Consider the following 20870-nt stretch of genomic DNA (forward strand, 5'->3'; position numbering starts at 1 on the left):
AAATTTTGGGAAGGAATTTTTGGTTGTGTCCATCCACCTGTAGCACCCAGGATCGGCACAGAACTGCCGTACGCTCCCATGCCTCAGTGGGGGCGCCCCGTTTTCCTCACCTGACCAACGGGCCCGTGCACGCGATTCCTGCCCCTGGGTCTGCCACAGTCTCCTCCAGCTTCCAGGCCATACGCAGGCCTTCTGGGAGTGCCCAAAGGGCGCTCATGCGGCCACGTCCCTTTCTTAAAGGGCTGGCGTCCTATTATCCAGAAATGACCCTTGAGATCAGATATGACCCTGAAGGTATTTAAGGCACTCCTCCCTTAGGGGAGGTGCCTGAGCAAAGTTGCCTATCTGTAATGCGTTGCTAGTTCTCAGGTCCCATACCTGTTACTGTGGTTTGACCTGCGTCATGCGTCCTAGTACCAGTTACCTGTACCTACTAATCTGTGCCTCATCCTAGAGCCAGCTGCTACCACTACCTCCGTGCTGCTACGTTTGAGTCACCACATTCGGACTGCCACATCTGAGCCACCACTTCTGGACTGCCATGTTTGAGCCACCACCTCCGTGCTACCACGTCTGAGTTGCCACTTCCGTGCTGCCATATCTTAGTCACCACTTCTGGACTGCCACGTCTGAACCAGCACCTCCATGCTGCCATGTCTGGGATACCACGTCCTGTTGCCACGTCTGTAATTCCTCATCCATGCCGTTATATCTGTGCACATCCATACTGGATTTTAGAGACTCTCCTGTCCGTTAGAGCTGATATCACTGGTCCTGGCAGTGGTGCATTTAGGCCTCCTGGAGTTGTGCCTGACAGTCCCTGCATAGGGGATTAGCTCGAGGTTAGCTCCTCCAGGAGAGTCCGGTGTACAGCCCAGTGGGTTCGCTCCCGGACGCTCCCCGCTCCTCGGTGATGATAACACCATCATTCATACACCAACTTAAAGCATACCTTCAGTGTGCCACATAAAACCATACCACCCAGAAATCATCCCACTCCCATCACAAACACCCACGTCTACCCCACCCCAGAATTCTCACTTTTTGGCAGGGTTTACGTAAACCCAAGCCACTTTTTGCCCAACAGTCCAGTTGGCAGCTATCAAGGCCAAAAACCCATTCAGCCAAGATTGTAACCCCCAATCTCCTGTAGACCATTGGAGAAGTTACTTTGTCTCTTGTTCATATAATTTCCACCATTTTCGGATTTTATATCTCGGGATGATTTTGTAACACAATATTATGTCTTTAATTACATCTCCACATTATAAAAGTTTTAGTTAAAAACTAATTATTTCCCAACAAACTGAAGTGAAATCTGAAAATGACAAGAAAACTGTAATAAGTTATTACCACGTCTGAGCTGGAATCCTAATTACCATTGATCATCAGCAGAAATAACTGTACGCAGAGTAATAATGAGCCCGCGCCTTATCAGTGGACGAGCAGTGAAGCCTCAGCACCGAATGTATGCCACCGCAACGCCGGCTATTACTGGAAGCACTGCATTACAGGAGGATCTGTTACCAGTATTACCATTGTCTAAAGAATATGTAAGGACCCATGTAAGAGGGTTAGTTCTTATCAGGATTTACTGGCCCTGTGATCTTCCGGGGTCCCTACTAAAGGATGGAGATTACTGTAACTGTTGTTTATTATAAGAAAGGCAACTGGTATGGGGGCTCCAGTGGTCTCACAGGGGGTAACAGGTGGGATAGTTACAGTGGTCTTATAACAGGCAACAAATGTGATTGTTACAGTGGTCTCACAAGAGGCATGTTACGAACGGGCGCCGCCATAGCCGCAAGCAGCCTTCTGCGGTTCCTGTTGCGCCCAGGCGGCGGCTGCAGTTCTTGGCCATGCCTCGGGTCGTCCAGTTGGCTGTTCCTTCCACCACGTCTAAGTGTGGAGAGGCGGCTAGTGTGCATGCATGCGCCGATTTACCCCAGCCAGAGTCTAAGCCCGGTGTTTTGCCTAGTGAGCATGCTCAGCCTGATTGTGTTATGTCTGAGACTAAGTCCTCAGTTCAGGCTACTGAGCATGCTCCCACAATGAACCCTAACAGCCTCTTTGCACAGGTACTTGGACTTCGTGCTGTGTCTAAGTTCTGGGATGTGCCTACTGAGCATGCTCAAACTGATAGTCTGCTTTCTGAGCCTGTTGCTCAGGCTACTGGGCATGCTCAGCCACTTAGTGCACTAGAGGCTAGGTCCGGTAAGGACCTCACTGAGCATGTCCGTGAGGTGGCAGGCCCTGATAGGGCAGAGGGTGTCAGGTGTCCTGATGACGTGGCAACTCCGGACTGGCTCGCAGAGGCCCGCCCCTATGATCTGGCACCTCAGTATTGGTCGTCAGACGATGACTGGTGAAGTGTTTGGGGCGTGGCTGCCATGAGGTCATCAATGACGTGGCGGTTCCGGATAGGTTGCATGTGACGTCACTGATGACATAGCACTCTGCTATTGGACCTTGGTGGTTCCACCCTGGGTTTGGGGCGGACCCAGGTTATAAAAGGGGCTGGAGACAACATGGAGGGGCGCAGTCTTCACTTTTGCTCAGTCAGAGCACACCTCCATGTTAGAGCCTCATTGCGGCATAAGCCTATGTTGGGAAGCGGTAGGTAGGGTTAGGCGAACGGTGCCTGTCACGCCAAGATTCGTGGCTCGGCACATCAGGGTCAGGCGCCGTGCTTCCCTCCTGCCGTTCCAGTCTTGCTATAGCAGCCCAGTGGCGTTAACTGGGCTGCGGCTGCTGTGCTTCCTGTCCGATTGTGCCCCCTACGCACACGGACAACGCACCTGCTGCGCCACCTGTCTTATTGTGCCCCCTACGCACACGGACAACGCACCTGCTGCGCCACCTGTCCGATTGTGCCCCCTACGCACACGGACAACGCACCTGCTGCGCCACCTGTCCGGTTGTGCCCCCTACGTGCACGGACAGCGTACTCCAGGACCCCTGTGGAGTTAACAGGGTGTTCCTTATTTTCCTCGGCTTCCCGGTCAACGCTACTGGTGAACCCATCTGGCCTGACGTGTCCTACACACACGTGGCCAGTCGAGAGGTGGCCAGAAACGCTAATCGGAGGACCGCTCGGCCTGACGTGTCCTACACACGTGGCCGACAGGGCGCTTTCGTGGCGGTCTTCCGGTCAACGCTACCTGGTTACCACCCAGCCTGACGTGTTTCCTGCACACGTGGTTGGTGTAGCGCTAGGTGCACCAAAACGCTAATCGGGTTGTCGTCCGGTCTGACGTGTCCCAACACACGTGACCGGTTCCCAGAGTTCCTGGGTTATCTCAGAGCCATCCAGCTCTATAGTCTCCGCCTAACCCTCAGGTGCCAGCAGCTCCATTGTCATCTGGAGCACGGTGGGCCCCGACTGGCGATTAGGATATATACCCCCTGGTCCTAATCTGCCGGTCCCCCCGTAACAAGGCAGCAGTCATGAGAGTTATAGTGGTCTCACAAGAGGCAGCAGTCATGAGGGTTACAGTGGTCTCACAAGTGGCAACAGGTGTGATAGTTACAGTGGTCTCAGAAGAGGCAACAGGCATGATAGTTACAGTGGTCTCACAAGAGGCAACAGGCATGATGGTTACAGTGGTCTGACAAGAGGCAACAGGCTTGATGGTTACAGTGGTCTCACAAGAGGCAACAGGCATGATGGTTACAGTAATCTCACAAGTGGCAACAGGTGTGATAGTTACAGTGGTCTCAGAAGAGGCAACAGGCATGATGGTTACAGTGGTCTCACAAGAGGCAACAGGCATGATGGTTACAGTGGTCTGACAAGAGGCAACAGGCTTGATGGTTACAGTGGTCTCACAAGAGGCAACATGTGTAATAGTTACAATGGTCTCAAATTATGCAACAGGCATGATGGTACAGGGGTCTCACGAAAAGCAACAGGTCTGCTAGTTAAAGTGGTCTCACAATAGGCAACAGGTATGGTGGTTACTGTGATTTCATTAAAGGCAACAGGCGTGATTGAAATTTGAGTTGTATCAAAGTTATTAAATGCAAAACGATTTTTCATTATTTTGCACTGGGGACTCCCTAGACTCCAACTCATAATAAATGTAGAGTAAAAGTGAAATAATGCGCAGCTTCCCGCTCACCTGTCCTGACGCCACTGTCTCCTGCGCGGTCTTCCACAAAGCTCCCTCTCTTCTTCTTTCCATTGGCACCACATGCAACATTGTCCTCCAGTATCTTCACTCTGCACCAGACTTTCTGCCCTAAGAAGAGGTCTAACATTACATTGCATTTTGTGACGTCACGAAATGTTTCCTTCCCCAATGAATAGTGATATCAGCAGTGTACTTGGCTGTGGCACCGAGTGATGCCAATGGAAAGGACAGGCAGGAGGGATCTATGCAGAGGACCACACGCGGGTCTGCGGTATCGGGACAAGGGAGCAGTAAAGTGAGCGTGGATTTTTTTTTACATCTCTATAAAATATGCAAAATGGTGGGAGGCAACAATTCTGCTGAATTCACACAATATAAGTCACAAAAATGTCACATTTTTTTGTAAAAGTCAATAGAATTCACAAACCTTTGAACTACGGTAATTAGTGCATCACCTTCTAGCTACGGCACTGTACAGACACATAATAGCCCTCTACGGCACTGTACAGACACATAATAGCCCTCTACGGCACTGTACAGACACATAATAGCCCTCTACGGCACTGTACAGACACATAATAGCCCTCTACGGCACTGTACAGACACATAATAGCCCTCTACGGCACTGTACAGACACATAATAGCCCTCTACGGCACTGTACAGACACATAATAGCCCTCTACGGCACTGTACACACACATAATAGCCCTCTATGGCACTGTACAGTCACGCATAATAGCCCTCTACAGCACTGTACACACACATAATAGCCCTCTACGGCACTGTACGCACACATAATAGCCCTCTACGGCACTGTACACACACATAATAGCCCTCTATGGCACTGTACGCACACATAATAGCTGTCATGATTCGCCTCCCTATCCACATGGCTAGGGGGCAGAGCCATCTCTCAGGCCTCACTTCCTGCCCCTGAATGCCTTAAAAGCTGACACTTCCAGTGAACCAGCGCCGGCTATAAGCTTAGCACTGCTTTGCCTGTGATTGCTGGTCCTGTGAGTGATATCCTGAGCTGTCTGTTCCTGTGCCCCCGTGCCCTTGTCTGTGTTCTGTCCCCTGGTCGTCCCTCCTGTCCTCTGTCCCCCCTCCTATTTCCCCACTCGGTTGCTTCCTTGGTACTGACCTTAGCCTGACTTTGACTTCGCTTCTGCTTGCTCCTCCGGTCTTGCTTCTGCCCGTACGGTGTTTGACCCAGCCTGTGTGACTATTCCCTTGCATGCTCTGCAGCTCTGCTTCTCAGCTGTGCTGATTAGGCAGTGCATGAGAACGCTGTGTATTTCCTTCCTGGTTCTCATTGCTCTGTGTAGTGTCGTCTGCTGCAGAGCTCTGGCTCCCCCTGGTGGCAGCATTAGAGTATAGCCGGCCTCAATAGGCTTTATCTCCCATAGGGAAAAAAAAAAAAAAAAGCCATTTAATTCTTGGTAGTGGGATCCAACCTTGCAGGATAACAAACTGCAATGGATCCACTCAGTACTTTGTGCAAGCAAGTAGCCAACCTTACGCAGCTGGTGCAGGATTTGGCTGCAGAGCATCGCACCCTGGTAGCTTCACACAACATTCTGCAGAGTGAGGTTTCTGCTTCTGCGAGGGCCACCTCAGTGGCAGTTACTTCACAAACCGTAGGACAGCATAGTCCCACTGATGTCCAACTGACCGCCCGCGAACCCACGGTGATGCTCCCCGATACATTCTCGGGGGAGAAAAACCTATTTCGGACATTTAGGGAGAGTTGCAGGCTTCTTTTCACTCTCCGGCCTCGGTCCTCGGGGAATGAGACCCAGCGGGTGGGGATCATCATGTCGTTACTTAGAGGGGGTCCCCAGACCTGGGTTTTTTCCCTACCCCCTTCGGCCCCGGAACGGCATTCGGTTGACCTCTTCTTTGACTCCCTCGGGGTGATATATGACGAACCAGACCGTGAACGGGTGGCTGAGGACAGGATCATGTGTCTCACTCAGGGAAACCACACTGCTGAGCTATATTGTTCCGAGTTTCAGCAGTGGTCCACTGAGGTACGGTGGAATGATTCTGCACTTAGGTGCCAATTCTGGAGAGGTCTTTCGGACTCACTGAAAGACGCTTTGGCTCTGCACCCACCTCCCAGCACCTTGGATGATGCGATGACGGAGGCAGTTCGTATGGACCGCAGATTACGGGAAAGAAGGGCAACCATGCGTGAGATTCTGCCCCCTCTACCTAGGGCACCTTCTTTGCCGGCTATGGAACAGATGGAAGTTGGAGCCATCAGTCCAGATGAGAAGGAGAGGAGAAGACGCCGGGATCTCAAGCTGTGCTTCTATTGTGGACACCATGGACACTGGGGGAAAGACTGTCCGGCTTGCCCCTCCGCTAAACAGTCGTTGGGAAACTTCTAAGTCTGGGTAACGGTCGAGGAGGTTGCCCAGACTATCAGGTACCTTTCCTCTCCTCCAATAAGATACTTCTGAATGTCGACCTCCGGGTCAAGGAGTCGGTCTGGTCTGCTGCTGCCTTTGTTGACTGTGGGTCCGCTATGAACTTCATTGACTCTGAGTTGGTCCAAAGATTAGAGTTAGGGACAGTGAGGTTAGAAGGACCCATTCAACTCCTGGCAATTGATTAAACACCGCTGCCTCAAAACCTCATTCGGTTTGCTACTGAAAAATTTACTCTGGTGATCGGGTCTCTGCATTCTGAAACTATTTCTTGTTTTGTAATGGCCAATCTCCCTGCTGGATTAGTGTTGGGGTATCCATGGTTAAGGTTACATAATCCCGTTATTGATTGGGAGTGTCGTACCATAGTCAAATGGAGTCCTGCTTGTCATAAAAGGTGTTTACAATCTGTACCTGTGTTCTCCGTAAGTCCTGAGGGTCTTCCGGAATACCTGAGGGACTACGGAGACATATTCTCGGAAACAGAGGCCGAGGTTTTGCCGCCTCATCGCCCATATGACTGTGCCATTGATTTACTTCCCAATACCAAATTGCCCAAGGCCCGTTTATATCACCTCTCGGGTCCAGAAAGGGCTGCTATGAAATCGTACATATCTGAGAGTATACGTAAAGGGCATATCCGTCCTTCTTCTTCCCCTGTGGCCGCTGGGTTCTTTTTTGTAAAGAAGAAGGACGGAGGATTAAGGCCATGTCTCGATTTCCCAGAATTAAACAAAAGTACTGTGAAAAACACGTATCCGCTTCCACTCATCCCTGATCTCTACAACCAACTCTCTGAAGCCCGGTGGTTTACCAAACTAGATCTCAGGGAGGCCTATAATCTTATCCGTATTAGAGAAGGGGATGAGTGGAAAACGGCCTTTCTGACGTCAGAGGGGTTATTCGAGAATTTGGTGATGCCTTTTGGTCTAACAAATGCCCCTGCGGTATTTCAAAATTTCATCAACGATATCTTCTCTGATTTTCTTGGTCGTTTTGTGGTCATCTATCTCGATGACATTTTGATTTATTCTGCCGATAGAGATACGCATATTATGCATGTTTGCTCTGTATTACAGAGATTACGTGATAACCATCTGTTTGCCAAGCTTGAAAAATGTGTTTTCTCTGTTCAGGAAATAGCCTTTCTTGGGTTACTCCTTTCTCGTGATGGGTTTAAAATGGACCCAGGAAAGGTGCAGGCTATCATGGATTGGGTGCAACCCAGGGATATCAAGGCGCTACAATGCTTTTTGGGTTTTGCAAATTATTATCGAAGGTTCATTAAGGGGTTTTCTCAAATTGCCAAGCCATTGACTGACCTTACACGGAAAGGGGCAGATCTGCAGAACTGGTCGCAAACGGCTGTCCAGGCCTTTCTTGAGTTAAAGGACCGGTTCATGTCTGCCCCAGTCCTGGTACAGCCTGACCTCGAGGAGCCATTTATTGTTGAGGTGGACGCCTCAGAGGTGGGGGTGGGAGCTGTTCTCTCTCAGGGCCCTGCTACTCTGACTAATCTGCGACCATGTGCGTTCTTCTCCAAGAAATTCACTCCAGCTGAGAGGAACTATGATGTGGGTAACCGTGAATTATTGGCAGTAAAGTTGGCATTCGAAGAATGGAGGCATTTTTTGGAGGGTGCTGTTCACCGTATTACTGTCATCACTGATCATAAAAACCTCGCGTATATCGAGTCCGCCAAGAGATTGACGCCTCGACAAGCGAGGTGGGCTCTTTTCTTTTCTAGATTTCATTTTTGTATTACTTTTCGGCCGGGGTCTAAAAACGTGAGGGCAGATGCACTGTCTCGTAGTTTGGACCCGGTGTCACCTCCAGAGCCCCCTTCCTCCATTCTTCCACGAGGGGTGGTGGTCGCTGCCTTGTCGTCCGAGTTAGAGGCTGAGGTCAGGGAGGCCCAGTCCTCACCGCCATCTTCCGCTCCAGACACTAAACTGTTTGTCCCTTTGCACCTCCGGTTACGAGTACTTCAAGAGTTCCATGAGTCCGTACTTAGTGGCCATCCTGGAGTTACAGCCACTCGCAGGGCTGTTGCTCGACTGTTTTGGTGGCCGTCTCTTCACTCAGATGTTGCTCGGTTTGTGTCTGACTGTGCTACATGTGCCCGTGCTAAGGTATGTCGTAACCGGCCGGCCGGGGAACTGGTTCCATTACCTGTTCCTGAAAGACCACGGACCCACTTGTCCATGGATTTCATTACGGACCTCCCTGTCTCAAATGGTATGACTGTGATCTGGGTGGTGGTGGATCGTTTTAGTAAAGAGGCACATTTTGTTTTCCTCTCCGGTCTACCTTCTGCTGCGACCCTTGCCAACCACTTTATTGACCAGGTGGTTCGGTTACATGGGTTGCCCCTGAATATTGTGTCTGACAGGGGGGTACAATTCATTTCTCGGTTTTGAAGGGCCTTGTGCAGGCGGTTGGGAATTGAGTTAAACTTCTCGTCCGCCTATCATCCCGAGTCTAATGGGCAGACGGAAAGGACGAATCAGACCCTTGAGCAAATCCTGCGGTGGTTGGTTTCTGCTCAGCAGGAGGATTGGTGTACGTTTTTGCCCCTTGCGGAGTTTGCATTCAATAGCAGAGTCCATCAGTCTACGGGAACTTCTCCCTTCTTCTGTAATTACAGGTTTCACCCTCACTTCGGGACCTTCTCTAGAGTGGATTCGGGGTGTCCAGGGGCCGACTCCATCGTTCAGCATCTGGGGGAGGTGTGGAAGGAGGTACGGCGGTGCATCGTGATGGCTCAACAGTCCCAGAAACGCCAAGCGGACAAACGCCGTTCTATGGGACCCCCCTTTCAGGTGGGGGACAAAGTGTGGCTGTCCACTCGGAATATCAGGCTCAGGGTTCCGTCTGCTAAGTTGGGTCCTAAGTTTATAGGGCCCTATGAGATCATCGAAGTGATCAACCCGGTGGCCTTTCGGTTGCAACTGCCCCAGACCTTGCGTATTCCCAATGTATTTCATATCTCCTTGCTTAAGCCATTTGTTCCTTCGGTGGTGGATTCTCAGACCCCTCCGGCTCCGATACTGGTGGACGGTGAGGAGGAGTACGAAATTCAGCGTATTATCGACTGTCGTTGGGTTCATAGTTCCCTCCAGTATCTGATTCATTGGAAGGGTTACGGTCCGGAGGACCGGTCCTGGGTACAGGCTCGCTCCGTGCGGGCCGATCGGTTAATTGCGGCTTTCCACCGTAAGTATCCTTGGGAAGCCTGGGGGTCCGGTGGCCCCCCCTTGAGGAGGGGGTACTGTCATGATTCGCCTCCCTATCCATATGGCTAGGGGGCGGAGCCATCTCTCAGGCCTCACTTCCGGCCCCTGGATGCCTTAAAAGCTGACACTTCCAATGAACCAGCGCCGGCTATAAGCTTAGCTCTGCTTTGCCTGTGATTGCTGGTCCTGTGAGTGATATCCTGATCTGTCTGTTCCTGTGCCCCCGTGCCCTTGTCTGTGTTCTGTCCCCTGGTCATTCCTCCTGTCCTGTGTCCCCCCTCCTATTCCCCACTCGGTTGCTTCCTCGGTACTGACCTTAGCCTGACTTTGACTTCGCTTCTGCTCGCTCCTCCGGTCCTGCTTCTGCCCGTACGGTGTCTGACCCAGCCTGTCTGACTATTCCTCACAAACCCTGCAGTTCTGCCTCTCAGCTGTGCTGATTAGTCAGTGCAGGAGAACGCTGTGCATTTCCTTCCTGGTTCTCATAGCTCTGTGTAGTGTCGTCTGCTGCAGAGCTCTGGCTCCCCCTGGTGGCAGCATTACAATAGCCCTCTACGGCACTATACACACACATAATAGCCCTCTACGGCACTGTACACACACATAATAGACCTCTACGGCACTGTACACACACATAATAGACCTCTACGGCACTGTACACACACATAATAGACCTCTACGGCACTGTACACACACATAATAACCCTCTACGGCACTGTACACGCACATAATAGCCCTCTACGGCACTATACACACACACATAATAGCCCTCTACGGCACTGTGCGCACACATAATAGCCCTCTACGGCACTGTACGCACACATAATAGCCCTCTACGGCACTGTACCCACACATAATAGCCCTCTACGGCACTGTACACACACATAATAGCCCTCTACGGCACTGTACACACACATAATAGCCCTCTACGGCACTGTACACACACATAATAGCCCTTTACGGCACTGTACACACACATAATAGCCCTCTACGGCATTATACACACACATAATAGCCCTCTACAGCACTGTACACACACATAATAGCCCTCTACAGCACTGTACACACATATAATAGCCCTCTATGGCACTGTACACACACATAATAGCCCTCTACGGCACTATACACACACATAATAGCCCTTTACAGCACTGTACACACACATACAGTGCCGGCCAAAAGTATTGGCACCCCTGCAAATCTGTCAGAGAATACTCAGTTTCTTCTGGAAAATAATTGCAATCACACATTCTTTGGTATTATTATCTTCATTTAATTTGTCTTCAATGGAAAAAAATAAAAAAAAATGTCAAAGCCAAATTGGATATAATTCCACACCAAACATAAAAAAGGGGTGGACAAAAGTATTGTCACTGTTTGAAAAATCATGTGATGCTTCTCTAATTTGTGTAATTAACAGCTACTGTAACTTACCTGTGGCACCTAACAGGTGCTGGCAATAATAAATCACACTTGCAGCCGGTGACATGGAGTAAAGTTGACTCAACCTCTGTCCTGTGTCCTTGTGTGCACCACATTGAGCATGGAGAAAAGAAAGAAGACCAAATAACTGTCTGAGGACTTGAGAATCCAAATTGTGCGGAAGCATGAGCAATCTCAAGGCTACAAGTCCATCTCCAAAGACCTGAACGTTCCTGTGTCTACGGAGCGCAGTGTCATCAAGAAGTGTAAAGCCCATGGCACTGTGGCTAACCTCCCTAGATGTGGAAGGAAAAGAAAAATTGAGATTTCAACGCAAGATTGTGCGGATGGTGGATAAAGAACCGAGACTAACATCCAAACAAGTTCAAGCTGCCCTGCAGTCCGAGGGTACAATAGTGTCAACCCGTACTATCCGTCGGCGTCTGAATCAAAAGGGACTGTATGGTAGGATACCCAGGAAGACCCCACTTCTTACCCCGAGACATAAAAAAGCCAGGCTGGAGTTTGCCAAAACTTACCTGAGAAGGCCTAAAACGTTTTGGAAGAATGTTCTCTGGTCAGATGAGACAAAAGTAGAGCTTTTTGGGAAAAGCCATCAACATAGAGTTTACAGGAAAAAAAAGAGGCATTCAAATAAAAGAACACGGTCCCTACAGTCAAACATGGCGGAGGTTCCCTGATGTTTTGGGGTTGCTTTGCTGCCTCTGGCACTGGACTGCTTGACCGCGTGTGCATGGCATTATTAAGTCTGAAGACTACCAACAAATTTTTCAGCATAATGTAGGGCCCAGTGTGAGAAAGCAGGGTCTCCCTCAGAGGGAATGGGTCTTCCAGCAGGACAATGACCCAAAACACACTTCAAAAAGCACTAGAAAATGGTTTGAAAGAAAGCACTGGAGACTACTAAAGTGTCCAGCAATGAGTCCAGACCTGAACCCCATAGAACACCTGTGGAGAGATCTCAAAATGGCAGTTTGGAGAAGGCACCTTCAAATCTCAGGGACCTGGAGCAGTTTGCCAAAGAAGAACGATCTAAAATTCCAGCAGAGCATTGTAAGAAACTCATTGATGGTTTCCGGAAGCGGTTGTTCGCACTTATTTTGGCTAAAGGTTGTGCAACCAAGTATTAGGCTAAGGGTGCCAATACTTTTGTCTGGCCCATTTTTGGAGTTTTGTGTGAAATGATCAATGATTTGATTTTTGTGTCATTCTCTTTTGTGTTTTTTCATTGCAAGCAAAAATAAATGAAGATAATACCAAAGAATTTGTGATTGCAATCATTTTCAAGAAGAAACTGAGTATTAACTGACAGAATTGCAGGGGTGCCAATACTTTTGGCCAGCACTGTAAGAGCCCTCTACGGCATTTGCCTCCTCTATATATAGTCTTTCCACCTGGGGAAGTTGTATGATGTTGCTTAAGGCCAGTTTCACATTTTTTTTCTCCTATGTGAAAATTTGGTCCCTGTTGTTTTCCATGTGTTGATCTCATTATTGTTCCATGTGTCAGTTTCTTGTTTGATCCAACATACATTGGCGAGTTTGATCCACAACATGGATCACACTAAGACGTTTCCAGACAAGTTGTAGTGCTGCGTCCCTGCACTCCTTGCTCTCCCCTCCTGAAGGGACGCACTGTCACTCACCGCCGCGGCTGGCTCCACCTATGCTACCCAGCAAACTGCACTCGTCCAGGTGGGTGCCTCCTCTTTCCCTCTCCTGTAGTCTGTGCACATCACAGGACCTCTGCGGGCGCTCCTAGGCAGTGTGCGTGCGCTACTATCCCTCTCTTAAAGGGCCAGTGCGCTTCTCCTAGGCAGTGCCTCTCAGCCTATCGCTAAGAGACACTGGGTATTTAAGGTATGCGCCCACAAGGGGAGGTGCCTGTTCAACACCCTAGGTTAGCTTGTTCGTGTCCAGTGTGCTAGCCAGCTAGTTGTTAGGTCTCCTTGTCTGTGCTGTCTGTCCAGTAATCTTGGCACCTTCTACCTGTCGGTCCTGCCCTGTTGGTCCTGCCCTGTTGGTACCAGAGACTTTGCCTGTCGACCCCGGCTATGCCTCAAGCCTCAGCTACCCCGGTGGTTCTTGATACACCAGAGACTGTGCCTTTCCAACCCTGCCATGCCTCCAGCCTCAGCTACCCCAGTGGTCCTTGCTTTACAAGAGACTATGCCTTTCCAACCCTGCCGTGCCTCCAGCCTCAGCTACCCCAGTGGTCCTTGCTTTACAAGAGACTGTGCCTGTCCAACCCTGCCGTGCCCCCAGCCTCAGCTACCCCAATGGCCCTTGCTATACCAGAAACTGTGCCTGTCCAATCCGGCCGTGCCTCCAGCCTCAGTTACTCTGGTGGCCCTTGCTATACCAGAGATTGTGCCTGTCCACCCCGGACATTCCTCCAGTCTCAGTTATCTCAATGGCACTTGTTTTACCAGAGACTGTGCCTGTCCACCCTGGAAGTGCCTCCAGCCTCAGTTACCCCAGAGACCCTTGCTATACCAGACCAGAGACTGTGCCTATCCAACCCGGCCATGCTTCCAGCTTCAGCTACCCAGGTGGCCCTTGCTATACCAGAGACTGTGCTTGTCCACCCCAGCCATGCCTCCAGCCTCAGTTACCCCGGTGGTCCTTGCTGTACCAGACTTTGTGCCTGTCCACCCCAGTCGTGCCTCTAGCATCAGTTACCCCGTTAGTCCTTGCTGTACCAGACTTTGTGCCCGTCCACCCTGGCCGTGCCTCCAGCATCAGTTACCCCATGGTCCCTGCCTTTACTTGAGACTCAGCCTTGTCTACTCATGTGTCCGCCCCTGCTCTGGGGGTCATCTGCCACAGTTTCGGTCTTTACCCCACAGAATGGTAGGCCCGGGTCCTCCCTGTGGTCCAGTGGGTCCACTTTAGCTCACCGCAGTACCATCTACCATCTCCGGCGGTGAGCGTTACACAAGTGTTCCATAGAAGAAAGGAATTGTCCTTAGGCACATTGATGATAACTCATCAGTGATCTATCAGTAAACATAACAGATAACATATACACAAGGAATGATGTGTGAAAAAAATCTTGGAGTGCGTCTTCCCGATGACTCCAGCGTGTTGGCCTACGCCCAAACGATAGACGGCATTTGTAAGACGAAAACAACATGAACATTACGCAATATGTGAAATACTACCAAGTGTTGAGTGCCATACCGGTATTTAAGACCCTAAATTACCGTCTGCGTTCTGTTCGGGGAAATCTAGGGGAGCTTGGTGTAAAATTGCGAAGTGTGACTCAACGCTGGCAGCGGCACTCAGACGCCTTTCACACAATTTCATTGTACGGTTTTTGAAAGCAAAACTGTTCACAGCAGTCGGCTTTTGAGCGTAAACCTCGGGGACTAGTAAAGATCTCGGATAAGTGAGAAGAACATTTAGAAAATAGAAACCGTTTCGGAGCGATGCCACAAATTGGGTGTAAGATGTTCTTAACTGACTTTGTATATACACATTTCTGCAAATGCAACGGCGCATTGTACAGTAACTTATTAACTCCACGGGGACCTGGATCCGGTGCATAAAAAGCTCCAACACCATTTGTGGGATTTACAGTATTTGCAAAACGAGGACAGCAAGCGTCACACGATCCGAGTAAAACAGAACTGGTAAAGCGTTACTTTCCCTTTTTTATTTGCCTCTTTTATTATGAAGGTGTGGGCGGTATTATTTTACATTTCTTATTCGCTACTAGATTTATGAATTCTAAAAAAAAAAAAGAAAATTGATTAATAATAATAAGCATCATAAAAAGTTTTATAAACAGTCAATAGTTAAAGTAATAATTATCACTGATGAGTAATTAGTTATAAATTATAATTTTTATTTAAATTAACATTTAATGTGTTACCTATATTATGCTAAAAACAACAATGATATTATTATTAATAATAATGATATATTAATTTAAAATTATTGCTGATATACATATTACTTCGGGCTGAAAGATTGAATTGTAGTTATTAGTTATTATAATTTTATTGAAAACTATATTTAATTAACTAAATATATAAATGTATCAGATTCCATAATTAAAGCAAAATTGTCATTGTTGATCGCAGAAACTAATCAGAGATCAGAGCTTAGCTTTCATGTTACTAGAGCAATGAAAAAAATATGAGGCCCCCCCGCCCGTCTAATCCTACTAATTTCTTTTATTTTATATCACATAATATTTAAATGGTCACCGTACTTTAAGACAACTTGATCTCATTTGATAGCTTATATGCTATGAAGCCAATCTGCATATAATATCAAACAAAAGACACTAAGACGAATTACAGGTAGCGTGTGGGACTTCGTCTCTACAGAAAGTGATAGCGAGTCTTTGTCTCTCCACAGGAAGTAATAGCAGGTCATTGTCTCTACAGGAAGTGTTGACTGGTCCTTGTCTCTCTACAGGAAGTGTTGACTGGTCCTTGTCTCTCTACAGGAAGTGATGATGGGTCTTTGTCTCTCCACAGGAAGTAATAGCAGGTCGTTGTCTCTACAGGAAGTGTTGACGGGTCCTTGTCTCTCTACAGGAAGTGATGATGGGTCTTTGTCTCTCCACAGGAAGTAAAAGTAGGTTGTTGTCTCTACAGGAAGTGTTGACGGGTCCTTGTCTCTCTACAGGAAGTGATGATGGGTCTTTGTCTCTCCACAGGAAGTAATAGCAGGTCGTTGTCTCTACAGGAAGTGTTGACAGGTCCTTGTCTCTCTACAGGAAGTGATGATGGGTCTTTGTCTCTCCACAGGAAGTAATAGCAGGTCATTGTCTCTACAGGAAGTGTTGACGGGTCCTTGTCTCTCTACAGGAAGTGATGATGGGTCTTTGTCTCTCCACAGGAAGTAATAGCAGGTCATTGTCTCTACAGGAAGTGTTGACGGGTCCTTGTCTCTCTACAGGAAGTGATGATGGGTCTTTGTCTCTCCACAGGAAGTAATAGCAGGTCGTTGTCTCTACAGGAAGTGTTGACGGGTCCTTGTCTCTCTACAGGAAGTGATGATGGGTCTTTGTCTCTTTACAGGAAGTGTTGACTGGTCCTTGTCTCTCTACAGGAAGTGATGATGGGTCTTTGTCTCTTTACAGGAAGTGATGGAAGGTCTTTTTCTCTCTACAGGAAGTAATGGCAGGTCTTTGTCTCTGCAGGAAGTGATGACGGGTCTTTGTCTCTCTACAGAAAGTAATGACAGGTCTTTGTTTCTCTACAGGAAGTGATGACGGGTCTTTGTCTCTCTACAGGAAGTGATGGAAGGTCTTTTTCTGTCTACATGAAGTAACAGCAGGTCTTTGTCTCTTTACATGGACTTTATTGGACTGAGTGAGTATGCAATTAACCCTTACCGGCCCGATGGCACCTCCCCGACACCATCACCGAGTCCCGGGGCATTCCCCCCTACCAGTGGAGGGGTTAAACACCTGGCTGCCCACACCATTACCACTGGGTACTCCCAGCTGCAGCAGTGCCACTTTACCCTTACTACACACCACGGGTGGCGTCATGAACTTTCCACACCGTCCACTGTACATAGCCCCCCCTTTATTTGAGTGGCCACACGACCCCCGGGTACGGACATCCCTCGAGCCACCGCGGATCCAGATCCAAGCAGCCCGCCTGCTGACACGGGGGCGGCACAATGGCAGGACTTTGTATCTCCACAGGAAGTAATGGCGGGTCTTTGTCTTAGTCTTTGTCTCTCTGTAGTAAATCATGACAGGTCTTTGTATCTAAAATAGGAAGTGATGATAGGTCCTTATCTGGGTCTTTATCTCTACAAGAAGTGAATTTTTGTCTCTTTACAGTAAGGGATGGCAGATCTTCGTCTGGGTGTTTGTCTCTACACTAGAAGTGATGTTGGGTGTTTGTCTCTCTACAGTAAGTGATTGTGGGTCTTTGTCTCTTTAGAGGGAGTGATGGCAGGTCTTTGTCTGGGTCTTTATTTCTATACAGGAAGAGATGGTGGGTCCTTGTCTGGGTCTTTGTCTCTCTACAGGAAGTGATGGTGGGTTTTTGTCTGTCTACAGAATGTGATGGTGGGTCTTCGCTATCTACAGGAAGTGATGGTGGTTTTTGTTTCTCTCCAGGAAGTGATGGTGGGTTTTTGTCTCTCTACCGGAAGTGATGGTGGTTTTTGTCTCTCTCCAGGAAGTGATGGTGGGTTTTTGTCTATCTGCAGGAAGTGATGGTGGGTGGGTCTTTGCTATCTACAGGAAGTGATGGTGGGTTTTTGTCTACCTACAGGAAGTGATGGTGTTTTTTTTGTCTATCTACAGGAAGTGATGGCGGTTCTTTGTCTCTATACAGGAATTGATGATGGGTCTTTGTCTCCCTCCTACCCTTATAATGAGCTGGGTAGGTGGAGATATACAATGTTTGCTGGATGCCAGGGAGGGTATCAAGTAGCCGCTTATCTTTGATTATGGTATGGCAATTTTGTCTTTGACTCAGATCCGGTTCTGATGGATCAGTACAATTTTAGCTAATAAAAGTGCTTCCAAGAAGCATAAATCCCAAAAATGGTTAGAAATTGAAACATAAAATACAAGAACAATGCGGTTTGTGGAAATGGACAACAATGAAGAGTAAAATCCTGTAAAGCGAACAATGTAACTGCCTACCTAACAATGGGAAGGAGCTGCTCCCGATCAGCACTTTTACCATTTCCATTAGTTAAATATCCTATTTTCCCACCACGGACCCCCATCTCCCTACCCCAGCCCTGCTTGACCCCTGTAATAAGAGGATTATCAATTAGACATACAAAGTACAGATAAAATTACCGGTACATCCACTTATATCCATACAGATTGTATAGAAGTCATTGAAACCTTAATGCACAGCACTTAAAAAATGGTAACAGCGACATTACCAAACCATAAAATTAAAAGCAAGGATCAATTACTTAGTTTCAACCTTTTAGCAAAAAATTATTTTCCTAATATACGATATGACAGCGCCGGTGCTGTTTTCCTGGGTTTTACAAGAGGTAATGAACAGTAAACCTACCATTTACTCACACACTTCACTAAATGTCATTTTTTTATGCCGTCACATAGTTCGCAAAGGGAAAAAAAAGATTTTTCCTCTAATAAAGAAAGGGCATTTAGGCCAATTTCATCCTTCAGGTGTTTCATTCTCGGATGTGATGCCTGAATAATTTTATGCAGTGCGGAGATATAGACAGAAGATCTTGATGTCGCTTTAACTATACACTTAATTGAGTCATTTCGCGGAGTTTTATGCAACGATTTAACCCGGCAAACACCTCCACGGTGAGGAATTATGTCAGCGTTCAGACCACGCTTCTTCTCGAGATGTCGCCGGCCGAGACGTCCCTTTCTCTCTTGTGTCACTTTTTCTTTTTTTTTTCAGAAGAGAATCTCAGCTAATTGATAATTATGTCCGGTTGTTTTACGGATAAAAGCGACTTCAGAATCCGACAGGGCTACGAAATTTCATCAACTGACTTGAAAAAGAAGTGGAAAAAAAAGAGAAACTCGATACATTTTACTTTTCAGAAGGAAACTTTAATCAGAGAATTTGTAATTAGTTTTATCTCCTTTTTTTTTTTTTTTGCTCATTGGTGCCGTAGAGGATTTCAAAAAGAAAGTTTTTGTTACTGAGATGTAAAAGGTTTGCAGAAAAGCAAATGCAGAGACTAAGTAGAGCTGTTAAGGCCCCGTTACACGCAATGACGTCGCTAACGAGATGTCGCTGGGGTCACGGAATTCGTGACGTATATCCGGCCTAGTTAGCGACGTCATTGCATGTGACACGTACGAGTGACCGCTAACGATCCAAAATACTCACCACATCGTGGATTGTTGACACATCATTCATTTCCCAAATATCGTTGCTGATTTTGGACGCAGGTTGTTCGTTGTTCCTGAGGAAGCACACATTGCTACGTGTGACACCGCAGGAACGACGAACAACAGTGTTCCTGTGTCCTCTGGCAATGAGGTGGGAGTGACGTTCATGCGGCTGTTCTCCGCCCCTCCGCTTCTATTGGTTGCCTGCTGTGTGACGAACCGCCCCCTTAGAAAAGAGGTTGTTTGCCGGCCACAGCGACATCATTAGGCAGGTAAGTACGTGTGATGCGTACCTCCGATATTGTCCGCCACAGGCAGCGATTTGCCGGTGACGCACAAACGACGGGGGCGGGTGCGATCGCTAGCGACATCGCTAGCGATGTCGCAGCGTGTAAAGCGCCCTTTACTCTAGCAATCAATGACTGCTCAGGTACTGTGTCCCTCGGAAGCATTGAATTCCCTCCAGGCTGATTTCTGAACTGTGTAGATGATGTTTGGCTATTGCCAGAAAATCCTCCTTGCTTCTCCCTGCAGTGGGCTGGAGATTGCAGATTGCCCATGAGGTGCAGCAAGCTGCACTACAAAGAACAGTCTCCGGCCTCTCCTGTGCGTTTCCTGTTCTTTGCTTGTAGCAAATTTGTTGTAAAAAATATCTGTGACTATTCTGTTCACATGAATTGAAAAAATAGAGCAGCGCATATAAGAAGTACCCGTGGGTATAAGAGTAGGTTTAAAAATTTGGTTTTGCTCCCCTGATGAGGTTGTGCGCCCTCGCACAACCCCGGTGTTGGTTAGAAGAATCCTCCGGATTGGGGGGTTCCTGGTGTCACCGCTGATGGATCGTTGCTTTGTTGGAGGCGCCCGGGTTAGATACCGCTAGTTACTCCTAGGATTCACCGGCACTGTGGGTCCTGGAGTGCTAGATGCGGTCCGCCGTCCTCCAGCTGGAGATTCCACGTTAGGATTTAAAATTCCTGTGTCTTTCAGCAGCTCTGACCGAATTCCCTTGGAGGGAGTAGGCATATAGTAGAAAAGATTTTCGGTCTTAGTGAGCGCTAATGATAGATTGACAGGCTCCGTCAGTAGATTAATTTTATTATTAAAATATTAAAGAGCTCCTGTTAGTTACATACAACGCGTTTCAGCAAATAGTCTGTTGCTTTCCTCAAGTAATACCTGAGGAAAGCAACAGACTATTTGCTGAAACGCGTTGTATGTAACTAACAGGAGCTCTTTAATATTTTAATAATAAAATTAATCTACTGACGGAGCCTGTCAATCTATCATTAGCGCTCACTAAGACCGAAAATCTTTTCTACTATACTGTTCACATGAATGGGATATTGCTAGTGCCCAATCCCAGTGCGGCACCCCTGCATGCTTCCACTCCCAGGCCATGGAGCAGACGCCGCTCTTCTCCCCTGCCCACCATTCCATGCGTCTTGCTTCTGCTCCACAGCCTTCAGCGGCCTCCTCTAGCTTCCAAGCCACACACAGGCCTTGTTCCTGCTAACTTGTGTCTCTTTCCAGAACTTGCTACCATTACTACCTCCATGCTGCCGTATCTGAGCTACTACCTTCATGCTGCCACTTCCTCCAAGCTACCACTTCCATTTTGCCACGTCCAAGCCACCACTTCCATGCTGCCCCTGTGCCGCCCCCACGCCAGCAGCCACTGCTTGGATCCGGACAGCTCGAGGGGTTCTCCGGACCCGGTGGTCACGCGGACACTCCGAATAAAATGGGGATGTTTTTGTACGGGGTTTGTTGTAGGTTGTCTGTGACGCCACCCACGGTGTGTG

Source organism: Anomaloglossus baeobatrachus, chromosome 8 (assembly GCF_048569485.1).
Source record: "Anomaloglossus baeobatrachus isolate aAnoBae1 chromosome 8, aAnoBae1.hap1, whole genome shotgun sequence".
Lineage (NCBI taxonomy): Eukaryota > Metazoa > Chordata > Amphibia > Anura > Aromobatidae > Anomaloglossus > Anomaloglossus baeobatrachus.